Here is a 21,987-nt window from a genome sequence, read left to right as displayed (position 1 = left end):
TATCGCTGTAATCGTACCGACCCAACGAACAAATCGATCTTATCACTTCTACTGCACAGTGAACGACATAAAAAAAATAAAGTAAAAACAATAATTGAATTGCTGGGTGTTGTTCATTCTGTGTCTGAAAAATCTGAATAAAAAGTCATCAAAAAATATGTGACCCAAAATGGTACCAAAAAATCGGCACCTGGCCCCTCAAAAAATAAGCCCTCATACATCTCTGTTCACCAAAAAAAAATAAAAAAACTTACAGCTCTCAGAATATGGCGACAAAAAACTACTTTTTATTAAAAAGCATTTTTACTGTGTGATAACAGCAAAACCTAAAAAAAAAATCTGTATTATCACTTAAACCGCATGGTGAACCATGCAAAAATAAAAATAAGAACTGCTCTTGTACTGCTGCTTACATGTTCATTCTACCTCCCAAAAATCTGCATAAGGCTCAGCTCACATTTATCCTGCGCTCTGCGCTGAGAACTTATGTGAAGTTTCCATGTACATTCCCCTAAACCACGATTTATACAAAACCCTGAATTGTACCACTCACTTATAAGGCAGATGGAGTCAATTTGGACTGGTCTCTTTTCCGGTGGTGTCCAATCATTTTAGGCATCTTTTTAGCGCACAAGTTTGGGCGTCCACAGATCTATGCATGCCTAAAAAGATGGAGACCACCAGGGTAGACGCCAGAGTATGAAGTGTCTCCATTTGTCTCATTATGGTGGGTGGTTCAGTCAGAGGTTTCATCTGAATTGCATTTTTGTGGGATTTACATTGAAACCCAGACATAAGTGCTCAGCGTAGAACACCAGAATGTGATCCAACCTTATACTGAAAGCGATAAAAATATATTATGTACCCCAAAATGTTACTGATGAAAAAACCCTAATATATTCTGCACAAAACCAGCCTCCCACTCAGGTCCATCAACTGTCTCTGGAGTTATAGTCGGTTCCCATGTTACTGCTAGAACAAAGTCTCTGGAAAACTGACATGGCTCCCGCCCCCTTAAATAAAATCCGGTGAATTCTGCGCTCCGAAACCCAAATGCCCCCTCTTTCTGAGCCCCACTGTGCTTAAACCATAGTATGCTGCCACATGTTTGGCACTATTGATATGGAGAGAAGCCACTTAATTTACGCATGCATGTCGCCATAAGCTCAAGCTGGGCACAATGTATAGGAGCACTACAATAATATGGAGGCTTTACACTGTATGGGGACACAATGTATGGGTACTAGACTGGCAGATTTGCAGTTCTCCAGAAAAAAAAAGCCTGGGGTGGATGTTGCAAAATTGTCACTGCAGCCGTACCTTAATTCATTGAGCAGTGTAGTTTCCATAGTGGGGTCGCGTTTTTTTTTCTTTCTGCTGTTCTGGTACCTTCGGGGCTCCGCAAATGTCAGTAATTTCTGACAACATATGGGGCAGCATCGCATTCGGGAGAAATTGTGCAATTAATTGTGGGGCTAGTTTCACCTATTAACCCTTGTGTACCTGGCAACTTTGCAGTAAATGCAAAAATTACATTTTTACCACTATTGTCATATTTCCACTTGTCAATGTTATAAAGTTCTGCGAGGCACCTATGGGTTCAAAATACTAACTACACCTCTAGATGAATTCCTTCAGAGGTTTAGTATCCAAAATGGGGACACTTTTGAGGTTTTTTCTGTTTTCACACATAGATTGCGACTTAGCATTCACAATCTATCCCAGGCAAATAGCTCTCTTTCCTTTCCTAGCCCTGCCACGCGCCCAAGGAGAAGTTTTTGACCACATATAGGGTATAGTCTCATTTGGGACAAATTGCAAAACAAATTATTTCTCCTATTATTCATTGTGAAAATTACAAATTTGGGGCTAAAACAACATTTGTGTGAAAAAAAAGTGGAAATTTTCAATATGACGACCTAATGGTATCAAATTTTGTGTACTACCTGTGGGTTTGTGTACTACCTGTGCTCACTATACCCCTGGATAAAATCCTTAAGGGGTGTAGTTTCCAAAATAGGTTCACTTGTGTTTTTTTTCCGTTTAAGGCACATCAGGGGCTGTCCAGTCGCAACATGATGCCCAAAGACCATTCTATCAAAGTCTGCTTTCCTAAACGTCACTCTTTCTCTTCCGTGCCCTGCTGAGCACCCAAACAGTGTTTTCCCTCCACATATAGGGTTTCTGCGTACTCGAAAGAAATTGCACAATAAATTATATGGTCCATTTTCTTATGTTACCTTGTGAAGATAAAAATTTGGCTAAAAGTACATTTTTGTTGATAAAATGTGATTTTGCATTTTCACATTCTGTGAAGCACCTTGGGATTGAAGATGCTCACCGCACAACTAGATACATTCATTCAGGGGTCTAGTTTCCAAATTGGGGTCAATTGTAGGGGTTTCCACACTTTAGGCATATCAGGGGCTCTCCAAATACGACATGTCGTCAGCTCTCGATTCCAGCCATTTTTAGTTTAAAAAAGTCAAACGGTGCCCCTTCCCTTCCAAGCCCTGCCGTGCACCCAGACAGTGGTTTTCCCCCTTATATGGGGTATCTGCATACTCAGGAAAAATTCAACAACATATTTCAGGGTCCATTTTCTCCTGTTACCATTGTGAAAATAAACAATTTGGAACTCATGTAAAGTTTTGGTGAAAAAAATTAAATGCAATTTTTTTTCCTTCCACATTACTTCAGTTCCTGTGAAGCACTTGAAGGGTTAATAAACTTCCTGAATGTGGTTTTGAGCAAACTGATGGGTGCAATTTTGGGTACTTTCTGTCATATAGACCCCTCAAAGTGACTTCAAATGTGATGTAGAAACAAAATAGGAGAGAGGAGGCGGCGCTCCTGGTGTGATACCCGGTGGTCAAATAGAGTAGGTTAGGAACAAAGTACACTAACCTGCCGTGGTTATGCTACCAGCATAACCACGTTTGCAGAGCCTGCAGTGCTTATCGTGCACCATTCGTCATCCTGGCTTCCAGGTTCCAAGGTTAGCTGATCACAAGGGGCATCACGTGATGCTGATGTCACCACAGGTCCTCCATCTTTCAGGTCTTGCAGGATAGTTGGAAGCCTGCTGGGTCCGTGCTGCACCAAGCCGCTCACCCAGAAGGGTGTAAAATACAAGGAAAGAGAAGTATGGCTGATTAGGGCGCTCAGACCAAGAAAGACACTTGTTTTGGATGGAAAATAAACTTCTTTACTTGGTTATTATGTCCTCACAAAGCTTTTCGGTGGTGAATCCGCCTTCATCTGGTGATGACCAGTGTAACAAACAAGGGGTATTTAAAGGGAGCTAATCAATGATCTCATTTGGACATTTAACCCCTTCCCAGCTTGAAATCAAATAGGCTGATAACTGCATACAATAGCTGGCTGAGAAAAGAGATGTCATGATCCAGGACGGGATTTCGCTTTGACCCGTCCTGGTTAGACTATGGGTTAATTGTGCTGCCTCTCTCTGGCAGCAGGAGGCTATTTAGTGTTCACTGGACCTGGGTCTGGTGTCAGTTATACTCCTGCCCTCGGCTGAGTTAAGTGACCTCTTGTATACGTGAGCCTTGTGCCTGATATCTTGCTTGTTTGTTCGGTTGTGATCTGGTTCTGTCCCTGTTACGAGTTCTGCCTGACCCTCTTGTACTGCGCTACCTCTCGTGTATGACTCTCTGCTTGTGACCCGACTTCTCTCTGCTCGTCCCCTTGGTACCACGTCGCCCTCTTGTGTATGACCCTTGGCTCTGTCTGACTACCCGTCTGTTCGTCTCTCCTGTACCTCGTTTGCCCGTACTGCTGTGACCTCTGTTTTGCCTGACTCTGAGTTGTTGTATGGTGTCCTGTCCTATCTGAATACAGGACACTAAGCCCCGCCCCCTTGCAGTCACATGACCATAGGTCCCGTGCACATTATTCAGTTTTAGTGTCTGCAGGTCCTATGCATCTTTACTTTCCAGCGCTGACTGGATCCTGACACTATTATCCTGAAGCACGCATGGTCACCTCTGCTGCACACTCCACAGGTATCTTTTAGCACTGCTTCTGTACTCAGGACATGAGCACTGGCTCTAGGAGCGAGTGCAGTGCGGTGTCTCTGACATTATAACTGACCTATACCATTTTTTTTTCTCTGCTCCCATTCACCTGTGTGTGTGATGGATCCTGTGCACGCTCTTTCTGAGCAGGTTAAGCATCTGACGCAGATGTCTCAGAAACTCTTTGGAGAACAAAGAGTCCTGGCTCAGTCTCAGCAGCTGATCGCTGACACTGTGCAGGGGGTTCTTTCATGGGGGGCTCGGGATGTTACATTAATTTCCCCTGAGTCTCCAGTGAAGTTACCAGATACCTTTTCTGGAGATAAAAATGACTTCAGAGTTTTCAAGGAAGGCTGTAAGCTTTTTTTTTCCTTAAGACCACACTCTTCTGGGGATAAAAGTCAGAGAGTGGGGGTCATTATGTCTCTGTTAAGGGGAGCCCCCCAAGCTTGGGCTTTCTCCCTTCCTACCACGGCCCCTGAGCGTATGACTGTGGATGCATTTTTTGAGGCCCTGGGGCATATTTATGATGAGCCTGATCGGGTGCGTATGGCTGAGGACAGGCTGATGAATGTTTGCCAGGGGAAACACTCAGCCGAGTGGTTTTGCTCAGAGTTCAGACGCTGGGCTGCTGAGGTCTGCTGGAACTATGCCGCTCTCCGGGGGTTGTTCCGCAGAGGCCTGTCTGAGCATCTGAAAGACGCCTTGGCTCTCCACCCCCCACCTGATGCCCTGGAGGAAGCTATGACACAGGCCGTCCGAATGGATCGCAGGTTACGGGCAAGGGGAGTGATACAAACCGAGACAACATTATTCTCCCAAGGAAGGGGAGCCAGTTCTTCACTGAAAATCACGGCGATGGGAACCATCAACCGTAAGGAGGAAGAAAGGAGGCAACGGCACGTGAGAAAATGCTGTGTTCACAGTGGCGAGTCTGGACATTGGAAAAAGGATTGCCCCTCCCGGCCACTAACCAGCAAGCGACTGAGCCCGGGTGATTATCGTGGAGGTCACCCAGGCTCTCAGGTACCCTTTTCTGCATTTTCTAAAATGTCATTTCAAGTGGAACTTTGTTGTGGGGGTGTCTCCACATCCACAACTGCCTTCGTGGATTGCGGTTCATCATTGAACTTTATTGACTCTGACTTGGTGGCCAGGTGTAAGTTAGGGACAGTTAGGTTGGAGACTCCGATTCACCTTGTTGCTATTGACAAAACACCACTGGTTATGAATGACATTGTGTTTTGTACTGAAGAGTTTCTCCTTAAAGTGAGTTCCTTACACCAGGAACGTATTTCGTGTTTTGTAATGAACAACCTGCCTGCGGGACTGGTGTTGGGGTTCCCCTGGTTACAGCTGCATAATCCTGTGATTAATTGGGAATCTTGGGACATTGTTAAATGGGGTCCCTATTGCTCTGAGAAATGTCTTGTTTCTGTGTCTGTGTCGTCCGTGGGTCTAGAAGGCATTCCGGAGTGCCTGATAGATTATACTGACGTTTTCTCTGAAAAAGAGGCTGAGGTTTTACCACCACACCGCCCATTTGATTGTGCCATTGACCTGGTTCCAGGTGCTAAATTGCCCAAAGCCCGCCTGTATAACCTCTCGGGTCCGGAACGGGCTGCGATGAAGGAATATATTTCTGAGAGCCTCCGTAAGGGACATATTCGTCCTTCTGTTTCTCCTGTGGCGGCAGGGTTCTTTTTTGTAAAAAAAAAAAGACGGTGGTTTGCGCCCATGCCTCGATTTTCGTGAGTTAAATAAAATAACTGTGAGGAATACTTATCCCCTTCCACTTATTCCTGATTTATACAATCAGCTGTCCGGAGCTAAGTGGTTTTCGAAATTAGACCTACGGGGAGCGTATAACCTTATCCGAGTCCGGGATGGAGATGAATGGAAGACCGCCTTTCTCACTACTGAAGGGTTGTTTGAAAATTTGGTCATGCCCTTCGGCCTGACCAACGCTCCAGCGGTCTTCCAAAATTTCATAAATCATGTGTTCTCCGATTTGATTGGACGTTTTATGGTGGTGTATTTGGATGACATTTTAATCTACTCGCCTGATAAACAGACTCACATTGGTCATGTTCGGGCAGTTCTCCAAAGGCTCAGGGAGAACTGTCTGTTTGCTAAACTTGAAAAATGTTTATTTTTTGTTCAGGAACTGTCCTTTCTGGGGTTCATCGTGTCTGCTGAAGGGTATCGCATGGATCCTAATAAGGTGCAGGCCATTCTCGAGTGGGTTCAACCGTGTGATTTGAAGGGTCTGCAACGTTTCCTTGGGTTCGCTAATTATTATCGGAAATTTATAAGGGGGTTCTCACAGGTGGTTAAACCCCTCACAGACATGACTCAAAAGGGGGCCGATATCAAGAATTGGTCTACCGCAGCGGTAGCGGCATTTCAGTTTTTGAAAAAATGTTTCTTGTCGGCCCCGGTTCTTATCCAACCGGACCCCTCTGAACCATTTATTGTTGAGGTAGATGCCTCAGAGGTGGGGGTGGGGGCGGTATTGTCCCAGGGACCCGCCACTTTGACCAATTTAAGACCTTGCGCCTTTTTCTCAAAGAAGTTCTCTCCGGCAGAGAGAAACTATGATGTGGGGAATCGGGAACTTTTGGCCGTAAAATTGGCTTTTGCAGAATGGAGGCATTTTTTGGAGGGGGCTGTCCATCCTATAACGGTAATCACGGACCACAAAAACCTAGCTTACATTGAGTCTGCTAAAAGGTTGACTCCCAGACAGGCTAGATGGTCACTTTTTTTTTCTCGATTTAACTTCTCGATCACTTTCCGACCAGGATCCAAGAATATCAGAGCGGATGCGTTGTCACGCAGTCTAGATCCGGTGTCCCCCCCGGAACCTCCATCCTCCATTCTTCAGCCTGGGGTGGTGGTGGCAGAGGTTTCTAATGTGTTGGAACGAGAGATTCGAGAAGCCCAGGCTCTTGCACCTCCAGCTAAGCCGGTGGATAAACTTTATGTGCCAGCTCAGTTTCGTCTCAAGGTCCTCCAGGAGTTCCATGACTCAGTTCTGGGTGGACATCCAGGGATCTCAGCGACCCGGAAGGCCATTGCTAGAATGTTCTGGTGGTCTTCTTTAGCCTCTGATGTTGGGGAGTATGTGTCTGCGTGTGAGGTTTGTGCCCGTGCGAAAACTCCCCATAACCGGCCGGCCGGGGAATTGGTACCACTGCCAATTCCTGAGAGACCATGGACTCATCTGTCCATGGATTTCATCACCAACCTTCCCGCTTCCAAGGGTAATACCGTGGTCTGGGTCGTAGTGGACAGGTTTAGTAAGCAGGCACATTTTGTACCTTTGGCAGCTCTACCTAATGCGGAAACATTGTCCAGATTGTTTGTGGAGCATGTGGTGCGGTTGCATGGGGTACCCCTGAATGTGGTGTCTGATAGGGGAGTGCAATTTGTGTCCAGATTTTGGAGAGCTTTTTGTAGGAGGTTGGGTATTGGTCTGTCCTTTTCATCCGCCTACCATCCAGAGACTAATGGGCAGACTGAGCGGACCAATCAGTCTCTGGAGCAAATTCTGCGTTGTTTGACCTCAGCCCGACAGGATGATTGGTGTTCTGTGTTACCATTGGCTGAGTTTGCTTTTAACAACCGCACTAACCAGTCTACGGGTACATCTCCTTTTTTTTGCAATTATGGGTTTCATCCTCATTTTGGAGAATTTTCCCGCTTGAATTCTGGGTGTCCTGGGGCGGACGAGTCGATCCAGCGGTTGGGGGAGGTATGGCGGGAGGTCCAGAATAACATTACGAAGGCCCAGGACAAATTTAAATTTTTTGCGGACAAAAAACGATCCGTGGGTCCAGTGTTTCAGGTCGGAGATAAGGTATGGTTATCCACCAAAAATATAAGGCTCAAGGTCCCCTCTGCGAAGCTTGTACCCAAGTTTATAGGTCCCTATGTAATTACCGAAGCAGTTAACCCGGTGGCTTTTCGGTTGAGTCTTCCGCCATCTCTAAGGATCCCTAATGTTTTCCATAAGGCCCTTTTGAAACCTGTGAGGTCCAGTGGGGAGGGATCATCATCTTCCCCGACACCGGTTCTGGTAGATGGGCAGGCTGAGTACGAGGTGGAACGAATTGTCGACTCCAGGTTGGTCCGTCGCGCCCTTCAGTATTTGATACATTGGAAGGGCTACGGTCCTGAGGAACGCTCGTGGGTTCCTGCTCGATCAGTTCATGCGGATCGGTTGATCCGAGCCTTTCACGCCAAGTACCCTGAGAGACCTGGGGGTCCGGTGGCCCCCCATTGAGAGGAGGGTACTGTCATGATCCAGGACGGGATTTCGCTTTGACCCGTCCTGGTTAGACTATGGGTTAATTGTGCTGCCTCTCTCTGGCAGCAGGAGGCTATTTAGTATTCACTGGACCTGGGTCTGGTGTCAGTTATACTCCTGCCCTCGGCTGAGTTAAGTGACCTCTTGTATACGTGAGCCTTGTGCCTGATATCTTGCTTGTTTGTTCGGTTGTGATCTGGTTCTGTCCCTGTTACGAGTTCTGCCTGACCCTCTTGTACTGCGCTACCTCTCGTGTATGACTCTCTGCTTGTGACCCGACTTCTCTCTGCTCGTCCCCTTGGTACCACGGCGCCCTCTTGTGTATGACCCTTGGCTCTGTCTGACTACCCGTCTGTTCGTCTCTCCTGTACCTCGTTTGCCCGTACTGCTGTGACCTCTGTTTTGCCTGACTCTGAGTTGTTGTATGGTGTCCTGTCCTATCTGAATACAGGATGCTAAGCCCCGCCCCCTTGCAGTCACATGACCATAGGTCCCGTGCACATTATTCAGTTTTAGTGTCTGCAGGTCCTATGCATCTTTACTTTCCAGCGCTGACTGGATCCTGACACTATTATCCTGAAGCATGCATGGTCACCTCTGCTGCACACTCCACAGGTATCTTTTAGCACTGCTTCTGTACTCAGGACATGAGCACTGGCTCTAGGAGCGAGTGCAGTGCGGTGTCTCTGACAAGAGAATTTTTCAATTCAGGATAATGGGGTATTAAATGGGTAGAAGTGTATTTATTACAACTAAGACACAATAAAAAACAATACAAATAAAGGGCAAACGAACGTTAAGAATTATAAAAGACTAAAAAAAATTTTAAGGTTTTTTTTTCCATTATAAAAATATTTTTAAAAACATTTCTGCTGATGTAGCAACAAAAAGCTGAGAGATTAAAATTACATATTAAAAAGCTAAGAGTTTTTTTTTTTTTTTTCTTCTCAGAGATCTCAGGGAGCATAAATGAAAAAATTCTCTTTTCCCTTACACATAGAATATAAAGCGTGGAGCAATGTCAAAGTCGAATTTCAGAAAACCACATTTTCAAGATTAAGGTTGAGGCCCTCAGGATGTAAACACCTCAACTTGAAAATCCAATAATTCTCCCTATTAATGAGTTGTCTGTACCTGTAATTTACAGTGTCAGATATGTGGTCAATAATTGTCACCTTTAGTTGTTTATGATCTTTCTGGTGTTCAGTTAAAAAGTGTTTTGAAACACTGTGTTCTATAAACCCATTTTTGATATTTTGCCTGTGTTTATTGAGGCGTGTATGCATGGCCTGTATCGTGCGGCCCACATATTGCAGGCCGCATGTGCATTCCAAAACATAAACAATGTAAGAGGATTGACACTTCAGCCTAAATTTCATCTGGAATGTTTCTCCTGTTGTCCTAGAGGAAAAAGTTGTAGCCCCATTGACTAGTGCACCGCAACATAGGCACTTAGGTGCTCCACATTTGAAGCACCCAATGGTACTCATGCCTGTAGATGTGCTTTGTCCGGTTTGTAGGGAAGTTAGGCTACAGTATGTGCAACCAAGTTTTTAAGGGAGCGATTTTTTCTATAGATAATGTTTGGTTTCCCTGGGAGGTGTTTTGCAAGGACTGGATCATTTTTAAGGATGAACCAATATTTATTCAATAGTTTTGTTAGTGTTCTGGTTGATTGGTTATAAGTTGTAATCAGACTTAGCTCAGCTCTGCTGTTGTTGGCAATTCTTCCAGATTTATTGGCATCCATTTTTTCCAGACAGGACTCCTGGGTTTCCTTTTTAACCCTATTAAAGGCATCCTCCAAAAGCTTCTTAGGGTATCCTTTATTCTTAAACCTCTCTCTAAGGATTTTAGATTCCTTAAGAAAATCGAATTCCAGACTGCAATTTTTCCTGATGCGCCAGTACTGTCCGTATGGCACATTTAGGATCCAACTTGGCAAATGACCACTATTGAAGGTGAGGTAACTGTTCACGTCGACCGTCTTGAAATAGGTAGAGGTGTGCACAATTCCACCCTCACCTCTTTGAATATAAAGATCTAAGAATTGTACACCCACCTCTGATATAGTAGAGGTAAAACTAAGACCCCACGGGTTCAGGTTCAAATTATCAATGAAAAGTGATAACTCTTCAGTAGTCCCAGACCAGATTAAAAACAGATCATCAATAAAGCGCCTGTAAAAAATATGTCCTGCGGTGAGGGGACATTTGTCTATGGACAGTGATTCAAATTGACCCATAAACAGGTTGGCATAACTGGGCGCGAAGCGTGTCCCCATTGCACAACCCTTGATTTGTTTATAGGCCACACCTTCAAATGTGAAAACATTGTTTTTTAATATAAAATCAATCCCGTCAAGGAGGAATTTTTTCTGTTCAGTTACTATAGTCGGGTCTTGAGACAAAAAATAGGCAACAGATTCTAGACCCAAGACATGGGGAATATTTGAATAAAGAGAGCCTACATCTAAGGTACAGAACAAATATTGGTTTTGGAGGGGCACTTCTTTTGACAACTTAATTAGATGTGTGGAATCTCTAAGGTAAGAATTCAAGGTTAACACGTACTTTTGCAAGTAAAGGTCGATGTAGTGGGAAAGGTTTGCTGTGATTGAACTAATCCCAGAAATAATTGGGTGACCAGGGGGATTATCAGTGTCCTTATGAATTTTTGGTAAAAAATAAAAGAAAGGAGTCTGATAGTATTGAATGTTCAAAAAACTCTTTTCTCTTTTATCTGATAAACCTACTTTGGTGGCAATTTGAATCCTTTCCTTGTATTCAAGGAAAATTTCAACTGATGTGTCGCGCCCAAGTTTTTCATAATAGTCCCTATCCCCAAGGATTCTCAGACCTTCACGTATGTGCCAACCTCTGTTCATGATAACACTACCCCCCCCTTTGTCTGCGCCCTTGATAATGATATTGTTATTATTCCAGAGTGTCATTATTGCTAATCTCTCAGCTTTAATCATATTATCATGCTTTTTATCTTGGGTGAAAGATCTAAGGTCTTTCAAAATTAGCTGCTGAAAGGTTTCAACATGTGTCCCTTTATGTTGAACCGAGTAAAAATTGGAAACATTTTTGACAGGAACATGAATAAATGGATTCTCTGATTCAAGGGATTGTGTGCAATCATTTAATGGTGTCTCATTTGGTACAGACTTCCGTTTCTCCTCAATGAGGAAATGTCGCTTAAGTGTAATTTTACGGAAAAAATTATTAAGGTCAAGATAGAGAGCAAATGTATTAAGGGGTGCTATTGGGCAGAAGGAGAAACCATGACTCAATAGGGAAATTTCCCCCTTTGATAATACATGGTTGGATATATTAAAAATTCCAACAGTTTTTGGGTCTTTTTCAACACCATTGTAACCCTTAGAAGATATTTTTGGTGTACAAGGTGTTGTAGTTAAGGTAGTCACATTGATTTTGTCTTCTTCATAGATGGATCTGAATGTACTTGTAGGTTTGTGTTTATCTCTCCCACTTTCCCTACACCCCCTGGACTTATTTTTCTTTTTGGGTGTCTGCCTTGAACCATTTGAAAAAACTGTGGGATTTTAGTTTCTCGTAGCCCAGTCTTTTTTGCCCCATCAGTGGAAGGTTTAACGATGCTATGCACGTCTTCCACGGCTAAAGTTAAAAGTTCCTCAGAAGAGGTGACTTTTCTCTGAAGGAGTGGTGAGCTATTCAGTGTTACAATTCTGTTAAGTGTATTATCAATGGATAGTTCTAATTGTTGGGTTTGATCATCCTGGGGTGAGGGACTTGGATGGATTGTCAAAATAGATAAATTCATTAAAACATTATCTGAGTTGGTCAATGGTATACTAATATTCTTGAGACCGAGATCTACTGGTATTGGGCCTGAAGAGTCGTGATTACCCACAACATCAAATGCTTGATTGTCGAGTGGAACTGGCTTCAACCCATTAGTCAAATCAATCTGGGTTACGGGTTGGTCTAGTACCATCTCAATACTTTCAACTTCAGTTACATTTGGCTGTGACCTAGAAGTTATAGGTTTTGTAGGTTTGTTTAGGGATTTCTTGTGATCGTTATAAATCTTTTTTTGTTTCTTATTCAAGGAAACAGGTACCCCAGTGCTGGTGTTAGTTGGATTTTGAGTACTAGTAATGTTAAACTTTCCACTAATACTGCTGGAGCAAGATATTGTGTCTCTTATTTCTTTAGTTGGTTCCTGTAGGGTTAGTTCTTCCCCAGGACTGACTTTAGTTTCTTTCCTATCCCTGCCTAGTTTCAAGGCTTTCCGTTTGATGGTATCTTCTTCCAATTTAATTAACTTTAATTTTAAGATGTTATCTGCTTCAGGATAGTCTGCAAACAGGGAATATAATTCTAAAGATTCCCTGAGTGCCTTTATTTCATCAAGTTCTTTCATGGCAAGAGATTTTCTTTTTGAAATCAATAATTTTATCATACCAAGGGAGCAATTAAATATATGTTGGTCCCATTCTTCAGTGAAAATTAGATCTTGGGGAAAAGAGGATTTTTGACTGAGGCGCAATCCCCTCGGGATAATCCCTTCATGTATGTACTGTTGGAGACAATTTCAATTTTACACTTGGATTCATAGACACGAAAAAGTTCAAGCACATGTTTCCTGTCCTCCGTACTTAGGTAACCAAGTGTTTCAGGGTCCATTTTCTCCTGTTACCATTGTGAAAATAAACAATTTGGAACTCAAGTAAAGTTTTGGTGAAAAAAAGTAAATGCAATTTTTTTCCTTCCACATTACTTCAGTACCTGTGAAGCACTTGAAGGGTTAATAAACTTCTTGAATGTGGTTTTGAGCAAACTGATGGGTGCAATTTTGGGTACTTTCTGTCATATACACCCCTCAAAGTGACTTCAAATGTGATGTGGCCCCTAAACAAATGGTTTTGTTAATTTTGTTGGAAAAATTAGAAATTGCTGGTCAACTTTTAACCCTTCTAACTTAACAAAAAATGTTTCAAAATTGTACCGATGTAAACTAGACATGTGGAAAATGTTATTTAGTATCTATTTTGTGTGACATTTCTCTGTTTTAAGAGCATAAGAATTAAAAGTTTGAAATTTCACCAAATTTCTGTTTTTTTTTTTACAAATAAACACAAGTCATATTGAAGAAATTTTACCACTATCACAAAGAACACTGTCACGAAAAAACAGTCTCAGAATCAGTGGAATATGTTGAACCGTTCCAGATTTATAACCTCATAAAGTGAGAGTAGTCAGAACTGTAAAATTTAGCTTGGTCATTAAGGCCAATATTGGCTTGATCATTAAGTGGTTAATTCACCAGTACAGCCCAATGTTTGCTGAATCAGTGAAAAAACAAATTATGTAAAAATTTACCATATCTCTAATTAGTTTGTCACAGAAAAAAAAATATTTTGCTCTCTTAACCCCTTTACCCCCAAGGGTGGTTTGCACGTTAATGACCGGGTACATTTTTACAATTCTGACCACTGTCCCTTTATGAGGTAATAACTCTGGAACGCTTCCATGAATCCCGATGATTATGACATTGTTTTCACATGACATATTGTACTTCATGTTAGTGGTAAAATTTCATTGATATAAATTGCGTTTATTTGTGAAAAAAGCGGAAATTTGGCGAAAGTGTTGCAATTTTCCAACTTTTAATTTTTATGCCCTTAAATCACAGAGATATGGCACACAAAAAAATTAATAAATAACATTTCCCTCATGTTCACTTTACATCAGAACAATTTGGGAACCAAAATTTTTTTTGTTAGGAAGTTATAAGGGTTAAAAGTTGACCAGCGATTTCTCATTTTTACAACACCATTTTATTTTTAGGGGCCACATCACATTTGAAGTCACTTTGAGGGGTCTATATCATAGAAAATACCCAAATTGACACCATTCTAAAAACTGCACCCCTCAAGGTGCTCAAAACCACATTCAAGAAATGTATTAACCCTTCAGGTGCTTCACAGGAATTTTTGGAATGTTTAAAAAAATGAACATTTAACTTTTCCACAAAAAAATTCAGGTCCAATTTTTTTATTTTACCAAGGGTAACAGGAGAAATTGGACTGCAAAAGTTATTGTGCAATTTGTCCTGAGTACGCTGATATCTGATATGTTGGGGGGAACCACTGTTTCGGCGCATGGCAGAGCTCAGAAGTGAAGGAGCGCCGTTTGACTTTTTGACTGCAAAATTGGTTGGAATTCAGATTGGACGCCATGTCACATTTGGAGAGTCCCTGATGTGCAAAAACAGTGGAAACTCCCACAAGTGACCCCATTTTGGAAACTAGACCCCCCCAAGGAACTTATCTAGATATGTGGTGAGAACTTTGAACCCCCAAGGGCTTCACAGAAGTTTATAACGTGCTGCCGTACAATTAAAAAATAATATTTTCTCCACAAAAATGATCTTTTCACCCCCAATTTTTATTTTCCCAAGGGTAACAGGACCACAAAAGTTGTTGTGCAATTTGTCCTGAGTACTCTGATACCCCATATGTGGGGGTAAATGATTATTTGGGCGCATGGCAGAGCTCGGAAGGGAAACAGCAACATTTGACTTTTTTGACTGGAATTGAGATCGGACGCCATGTCGTGTTTGGAAAGCCCCTGATGTGCAAAAACAGTGGAAATCCCACACAAATGACACCATTTTGGAAACTAGACCCCCCAAGGAACTTATCTAGATGTGTGATGAGCACTTTGAACCCCCCAAGTGCTTCAAAGAGGTTTATAACGCCCGGGCGTGAAAATAAAAAAATCATATTTTTTCCACAAACATGATCTTTTAGTCCCCAATTTTTTTATTTTTCCAAGGGTAAGAGGAGAAACTGGACCCCAAAAGTTGTTGTCCAATTTGCCCTGAGTACGCTGATATCCCATATGTGGGAGAAAACTACTGTATGGGCACACGTCGGGGCTCAGGAGGGAAGTAGGGACATTTTGGATTGCAGACTTTGATGGAATGGTCTGCTGGTGTCATGTTGCCTTTGGAGAGCCTCTGATGTGCCTAAACTGTTAAAACCCCCCCACAAGTGACCCCATTTTGGAAACTAGACCCCCAAGGAACTTATCTAGATGTGTGGTGAGCACTTTGACCCCCAAATGCTTCATAGAAGTTTATAACGTAGATCCATAAAAATAAAAAAGCATATTTTTTTCTTCAAAAATGATATTTTTGCCCCCAATTTTTTATTTTACCAAGAGTAACAGGAGAAATTGGACCCCAAAAGTTGTTGTGCAATTTGTCCTGAGTAGGCTGATACCCCATATGTGGGGGTAAACCACTGTTTTGACACATGTCAGAGCTTGGAAGGGAAGGAGCACCGTTTGAATTTTTCAACGCAGAATTGGCTGGAATTGAGATCAGACGCCATGTTGCGTTTGGAGAGCACCTGATGTGCCTAAACAGTGGAAACCCCCCAATTCTAACTCCAACCCTAACCCCAACACACCCCTAACCCTAATCTCAGCCCTAACCCTAGCTCTAACCCTAGCCCTAACGCTAACCCTAGCCCTAACCTTAGTGGGGAAAATGGAAAAAAAATACATTTTTTTTTTATTTTATTATTTTTCCCTAACTAAGGGTGTGATAAAGGGGGGTTTGATTTACTTTTTATGGTGGTTTTTTATGTTTGGCAGCTGTCATACGCTAAAAGACGCTTTTTATTGTAAAAATAGTTTTTGCATCACCACATTTTGAGAGCTATAATTTTTCCATATTTTGACCCACCGAATCATGTGAGCTCTTATTTTCTGCGGGACGAGTTGATATTTTTATTGGTACCATTTTCGGGCACGTGACATTTTTTGATCGCTTTTTATTCCGATTTTTGGGACGCAGAATGAAAAAAAACAGCATTTCATGAATTTCTTTTGGGGGGTGCGTTTACACCATTCCGCGTGTGGTTAAATTGATAAAGCAGTTTTATTCTTTGGGTCAGTACGATTACAGCAATACCTCATTTATGTCATTTTTTTATGATTTGGCGCTTTTATGCAATGAAAACAATTTTATATAAAAAATAATTTTTTGCATCGCTTTATTCTGGGAACTATAACTTTTTTATTTTTTCGCTGATGATGCTGTGTTGTGGCTCATTTTTTGTGGGACAACATGACGTTTTCAGCGGTACCATGGTTATTTATATATGTCTTTTTGATCGCGTGTTATTGCACTTTTTGTTCGGCGGTATGATGATAAAGCATTATTTTCCAGGACGTCCACCTGACAGCACTATGGAGGACGTCATCCTCCTCCTTACAGGGACAGGAAAGCACACGAGAGGTTAAAAGGCCATGTCCCACCCCCTTTCCCTCAGTGTTTTTCCTGTCCCTGCACGGAGGGACACGCGAGAGCTTACCGGAGGGACCCAGGGGATCGTGCGGCCGGTCCAATCCTTCCCCTGTCAAGAGGTCCCGGGGCCGAAACTTCCCGGTGGGGAGTCCCTCGGCTCCAAAGGCCAGGAGCAGGACGGCGCTCCTGGAGGGAGCCGTTCCTCCCGGTGGGGGGGCTCTCGGCTCCAGGACGGGTCGGCTCCCCGCAGGCGGCTGGCCATGCGGGCACCGATAGAAGTGGGGCGGCGGGCCGAGTACCCGCAGGACGCGCTGACGCTGGGCAGTGGAGGCCGGAGCGTCATAGCAGGAAAGGCTCCCTGCTCGCGCCGAGCGCGGTCGCGCGCAGATGCCCGGCAGGAAGTGGAGGCGCGGCTTACCAGCGTCACATCCGGTGACGTCAGACGCCGGTTTCAAATCCAGGGCGCGCGCGCTCCTGGACCAGAGCGTTCTCCAGCGTCACAGGTGGTTCCAGACTGTGTGACTGCATCGGACGCCAGGGGATGGAAGGCAACACTGCATCTGGTGGAGGGGTAAGTGCGCATAGCGCAGACCACCCTCCCCACCCGTCCCCACAGCCCAGATCTGATGAGGTGCCCCTTATATTATCAGGAAAAGGGAACCCCGGCTGAGTCCCCCTCGGGGAAGGACCCGGCGAAAGCCACCGCCAAATCAGTCAGATGTCCGGTGTGCAGAGTAAAGCTGCCAGACACCTATAGCAAGACCCTATGCGGTCCCTGTACCTCCAGGGTCATAGGCGAGGAACAGCCATCTCTGCTTTCCGAAATGAGGTCGCTGATAAGGGAAGAGATTCAGTCCTCTACGTCCCGGCGTCGATCCCCCAGCCCTGGGCCAGGTCGCAAGCGTCCAAGGTGGGAACCAGTCCCAGTATCAGAGGCGAGCCCTAGCGAGGAATCCGATTTCTGGAACTCAGATCAGGAGGAAGAAGGCGAGATCCTGGGGGACAGTCAGGAACAGAACAGAAAGTATCTGTTCAGACTGGAGGATACGGACGAGCTGGTACACGCGGTCAGAAATACCATGCAGATGGAAGAAGTCCCTAAGCCACAGTCCAGACAGGACTTAATGTTTGGAGGACTGGTGTCCCGCAAACAGGTGGTGTTCCCTGTGAGCGAGCACATCAAAGCAATGATCCAGGAGGAGTGGAAGGAAGCAGAGCGTCGGTTGACACTCTCCCGAATCTTTAAAAATAGACTGCCCTTCGATCCCGAGGAAACTCGGGCGTGGGAAGAAGTCCCTAAGATCGACGTCCCGGTGGCCAAGGTTACGAAGAAATCGGCTATCCCAGCCGAGGACTCATCCGGTCTTCGAGACCCAATGGATAGAAAGGCGGACGTCTTGTTAAAAAGAACATGGGAGACGTCGGCGGCCCTGATTAGAGCCAACATAGCAGCCACCTCGGTGGCCAGGTCTATGTTCCTGTGGTTGGGGCAGTTGGAGGAAAACCTAACCAACAAGACCCCGAGGTCAGAGATACTAGCATCTCTTCCTCTTTTGAAATCAGCCACGGCGTTCCTGTCGGATACGTCGGCGGAATCTGTTAGGTTTGCGGCCAGAAACAGCTCCCTCTCTAATGCGGCCCGGAGAGCAGTCTGGCTTAGATCCTGGTCGGGGGATAACCCTTCTAAGGCCAAGTTATGTGCCATCCCTTTCTCGGGTCTGAGGGTGTTTGGTCCAGCCCTGGATAATATCCTTGAGCTGGTGTCTGATAAAAATAAGGGATTCCCGGAAGAAAAACCCAGGCGGTCCCAGTCCTTTCGGAGAGGCTCCTTCTTCAGAGGACAGTCAGAGTTTAGGGGCCGGGCGAGTTCTAATAGAGGCTCCTACAGAGGCTCCTTCAGCCAAAGTGGGAAGAACAGAGGTCCCCCATTTGCATCGACATCTAGGTCGAGGAGACAATGACGCCATAGGCATTGGGGGGAGACTTCGCCACTTTGCAGCAAACTGGTCGCGAGTCACCAACAGTCAGTGGGTCCTCAGAACCATCAGAGAAGGTTACAGGATAGAGCTCTATTCTCCTCCCCCCGACAGATATATTGCCCCCACTGTCGTCCTGGAGGACTCCGCAATGTGGTCGGATCTTCAGGACATGTTAGACTCGGGGGTCATAATACCAGTTCCAGCATCAGAAAGAGGGAAAGGTCACTACTCTTCCCTGTTTGCAATTACAAAGAAATCCGGCGAGACCCGCACCATCATAAACCTGAAGCCACTAAATGCTTGGGTCAGATACAGGAGGTTCCGGATGGAATCTATCCGATCCGCGATTCCTCTGATAGACAGGGACGCAGTTATGTGCACCCTAGACCTAAAAAAGGCATATTATCAGGTTCCTATTCATCCCTCATCCCAGAGCCTACTAAGGTTCGCGATCAGTTCACCAGCCCGGACCTGCCATTTCCAGTTCCAAGGTCTTCCATTCGGGCTGGCCTCAGCTCCCAGAATCTTTACGAAACTGGTGGTAGAGGTGGTGGCCTACCTGAGAGATCAGGGTATTGTGATTGTGCCGTACCTGGACGACTTCTTACTGGTGGCAAGATCCAAAGAAGCGCTCATCCGAGACAGGATCCGAACAACTACTGTGATGGAGTTCCTGGGCTGGGTGATCAACTGGGAGAAGTCGGACCTCACACCAAACACCAGAAAGGTATTCCTGGGAGTCCTCCTAGACTCAGCCGACAGAATATCCTGGCTACCCGAGCAGAAGCAGAAGTCCATTCAGGCCAGAACCAGAGGTCTGTTGAAGCGTCAATGCTCCATAAGGGAAGCAATGGAGGTCCTGGGCCTCATGACGGCATGCATCCAGTGTGTCCATTGGGCCCAATTCCACTCGCGGTTGTTACAAAGAGAAATTCTCGCGAGGTGGGACAGGAGTCGGGCGTCAGTTGATCAAATTTGTCGAGCGGCAACCTGGGCTAGTCTTAATACATTCTGCAAACACTACAAACTAGATGTGTTAGCTGGCCAACAAACCGCATTCGGGAGAAAAGTTCTCCAAGCAGTAATCCCACCCTGAGGAGGTGCTTTGGTACTCTCCATAGTGCTGTCAGGTGGACGTCCTGGAAAATAGGTATTAGACCTACCGGTAATGATGTTTCCAGGAGTCCATCCTGACAGCACGGGTAGTTCCCTCCCTGTTATGTTATACTATGTTGTATTATGTTATGTCATATGCTGTAATATGATTGTTTCATTAAACCGTTACTAGCATCATCCACCTTGTGGTACTTGTCAAATCACTGAGGGAAAGGGGGTGGGACATGGCCTTTTAACCTCTCGTGTGCTTTCCTGTCCCTGTAAGGAGGAGGAGGACGTCCTCCATAGTGCTGTCAGGATGGACTCCTGGAAACATCATTACCGGTAGGTCTAATACCTATTTTTTGCTTTGTTTTTTATTTTTTAAGGGGTTCACTAAAGGGGTTAACTCGTGGGACAATTTTATAGGGCGGGTCGTTACGGATGCAGCCATACCAAATATGTGTACTTTTATTGTTTTTTTTTTTTTATTTCCAAAAAATGAATTTATTAGGGAATATTTTTTTTCTTAATTTACTTAGCGATGTTTTTATAAATTATTTTTACACTTTTTTTTTACTTTATTATTTTGTCCCAGGTGGGGACATCACTGTAATATGTTAGATCACTGATCTGACAGTTTGGACAGCACTCTGTCAGATCAGCGATCTGACAGGCACTGCACAGGCTTCCTCACTGCCTGCTCTCATGGGTAGCTTGGTTAATGAATGAGATGCTGCTTTTTTTCTGTATGGAATGAATCAAAGGAATTGTGACAAGTACTGCCCATACAGTAAGGTTGGGGGCCCAGATCTGCACAGGGGCCCACCGGGGGATTCCCCTGTTCCCCTCTGGGCCAGTCTGAGCCTGGCTATATGGTAAATAAAGACACAGCCATATCAAAGTCCTTTAATTGAAATAATGACACAGATTCCTTTAATAGATCTTAATTAAACCATATTTACTGCATCACCTAATTCCACCGAAGCCCTCGATCTCCTGTAGAGAAATAAATTTGAAAAGCAACACTGTACCATACCTGTCTGCCGAGAAGATATACAAATTGTTCCACGACGAGTCCAGCTCTGCTACATCTGGATGCCTTTGGCATTATACCACCATCCAGCCTGACATCCAGACACAGTGGAGCTTTAAGCTGATGACCGGAGATAGCTTGGTCACCTGCGGTCACGTGCACTGCAGTTCTCGCGGTCAGCTCAGCTCATTGCGAGAACTGCAATGTACACAATCTTCTGACTGTGTCACAAGGTAAGACATTATTTAAATTAGTACACATGTGTAGTAAGGTGTGTTCCCGCACTTAATACGCATGTGACTAAGAGGATAATGTGGTTTTACTGCATCTAATGATAGTGTTTGAGTAATTTATGCTGCGGAGACGGAGCGTCTCCGCAACATAAATAGACATGCTGCGGACTGGAAAGACTCACCGCATGTCCGTTTACGCAGGGGTGCTGCGGGCGTCTCTGAACCCATAGTGGACATGGCATTCCATGAAATCCCATCCACTATGCTGTAACATCTGGCCGCTGTGGGTTGGATGCTGCAGATGTATGCAGCATCTAAACCGCAGCGTTTACTGACCATGGGAACATACACCTTTAAACATTAAAAAGCACTTTGTGTGGCGCATTTTTATTAAAACGCACATAAGCTTATTCAATAACATAGGGCCAACAGGGCCCTTATTAGCTTATCAATAATACAGATATGTGTGTATATATATATATATATATATATATATATATACAGCACAGACCAAAAGTTTGGACACACCTTCTCATTCAAATATGGTAGTTTTCTTTATTTTCATCACTATGAAAATTGTAGATTCACTCTGAAGGCATCAAAACTATGAATTAACACATGTGGAATTATATAATTAACAAAAAAGTGTGAAACAACTGGAAATATGTCTTATATTCTAGGTTCATATAGCTATGCCAAAAATTAAGAGACCACTGCACAGTTTTATAAAAATCAGCTTCTCTACATGTCTGACAGCCATTCCATGCCAGTGTCAGTTGAATTCCAACCAAATCTTAGTTCACAAAGGAAAGTCTAAAAACCCTGCTGTGGTGTTCACAATCCTCTTGCAATAGGACAAGCTGGATGGCAAAACAAGTGCTAGTAATATCCCAAAAGTAATAGGAATGAAAACATAACTTTTAACCATGCCAAAGGAGTTGAAAAGAAAAGTCTTGAGTGAGGAAAAGAAGGGCTCAATTCTGGC

General features: G+C 44.2%; 1 protein-coding gene across 1 annotated transcript in view; it reads left to right on the top strand.

The window, feature by feature from the left end:
* ANKAR (ankyrin and armadillo repeat containing) overlaps nt 1-21,987 on the top strand; it is a 623,401-nt gene that overhangs the window by 94,875 nt on the left and 506,539 nt on the right. The window lies entirely within an intron of this gene.

Source organism: Dendrobates tinctorius, unplaced genomic scaffold (assembly GCF_039654945.1).
Source record: "Dendrobates tinctorius isolate UK_male_01 unplaced genomic scaffold, ASM3965494v1 ptg000254l, whole genome shotgun sequence".
NCBI lineage: Eukaryota > Metazoa > Chordata > Amphibia > Anura > Dendrobatidae > Dendrobates > Dendrobates tinctorius.
This window is presented reverse-complemented; position numbering and strand designations above follow the sequence as displayed.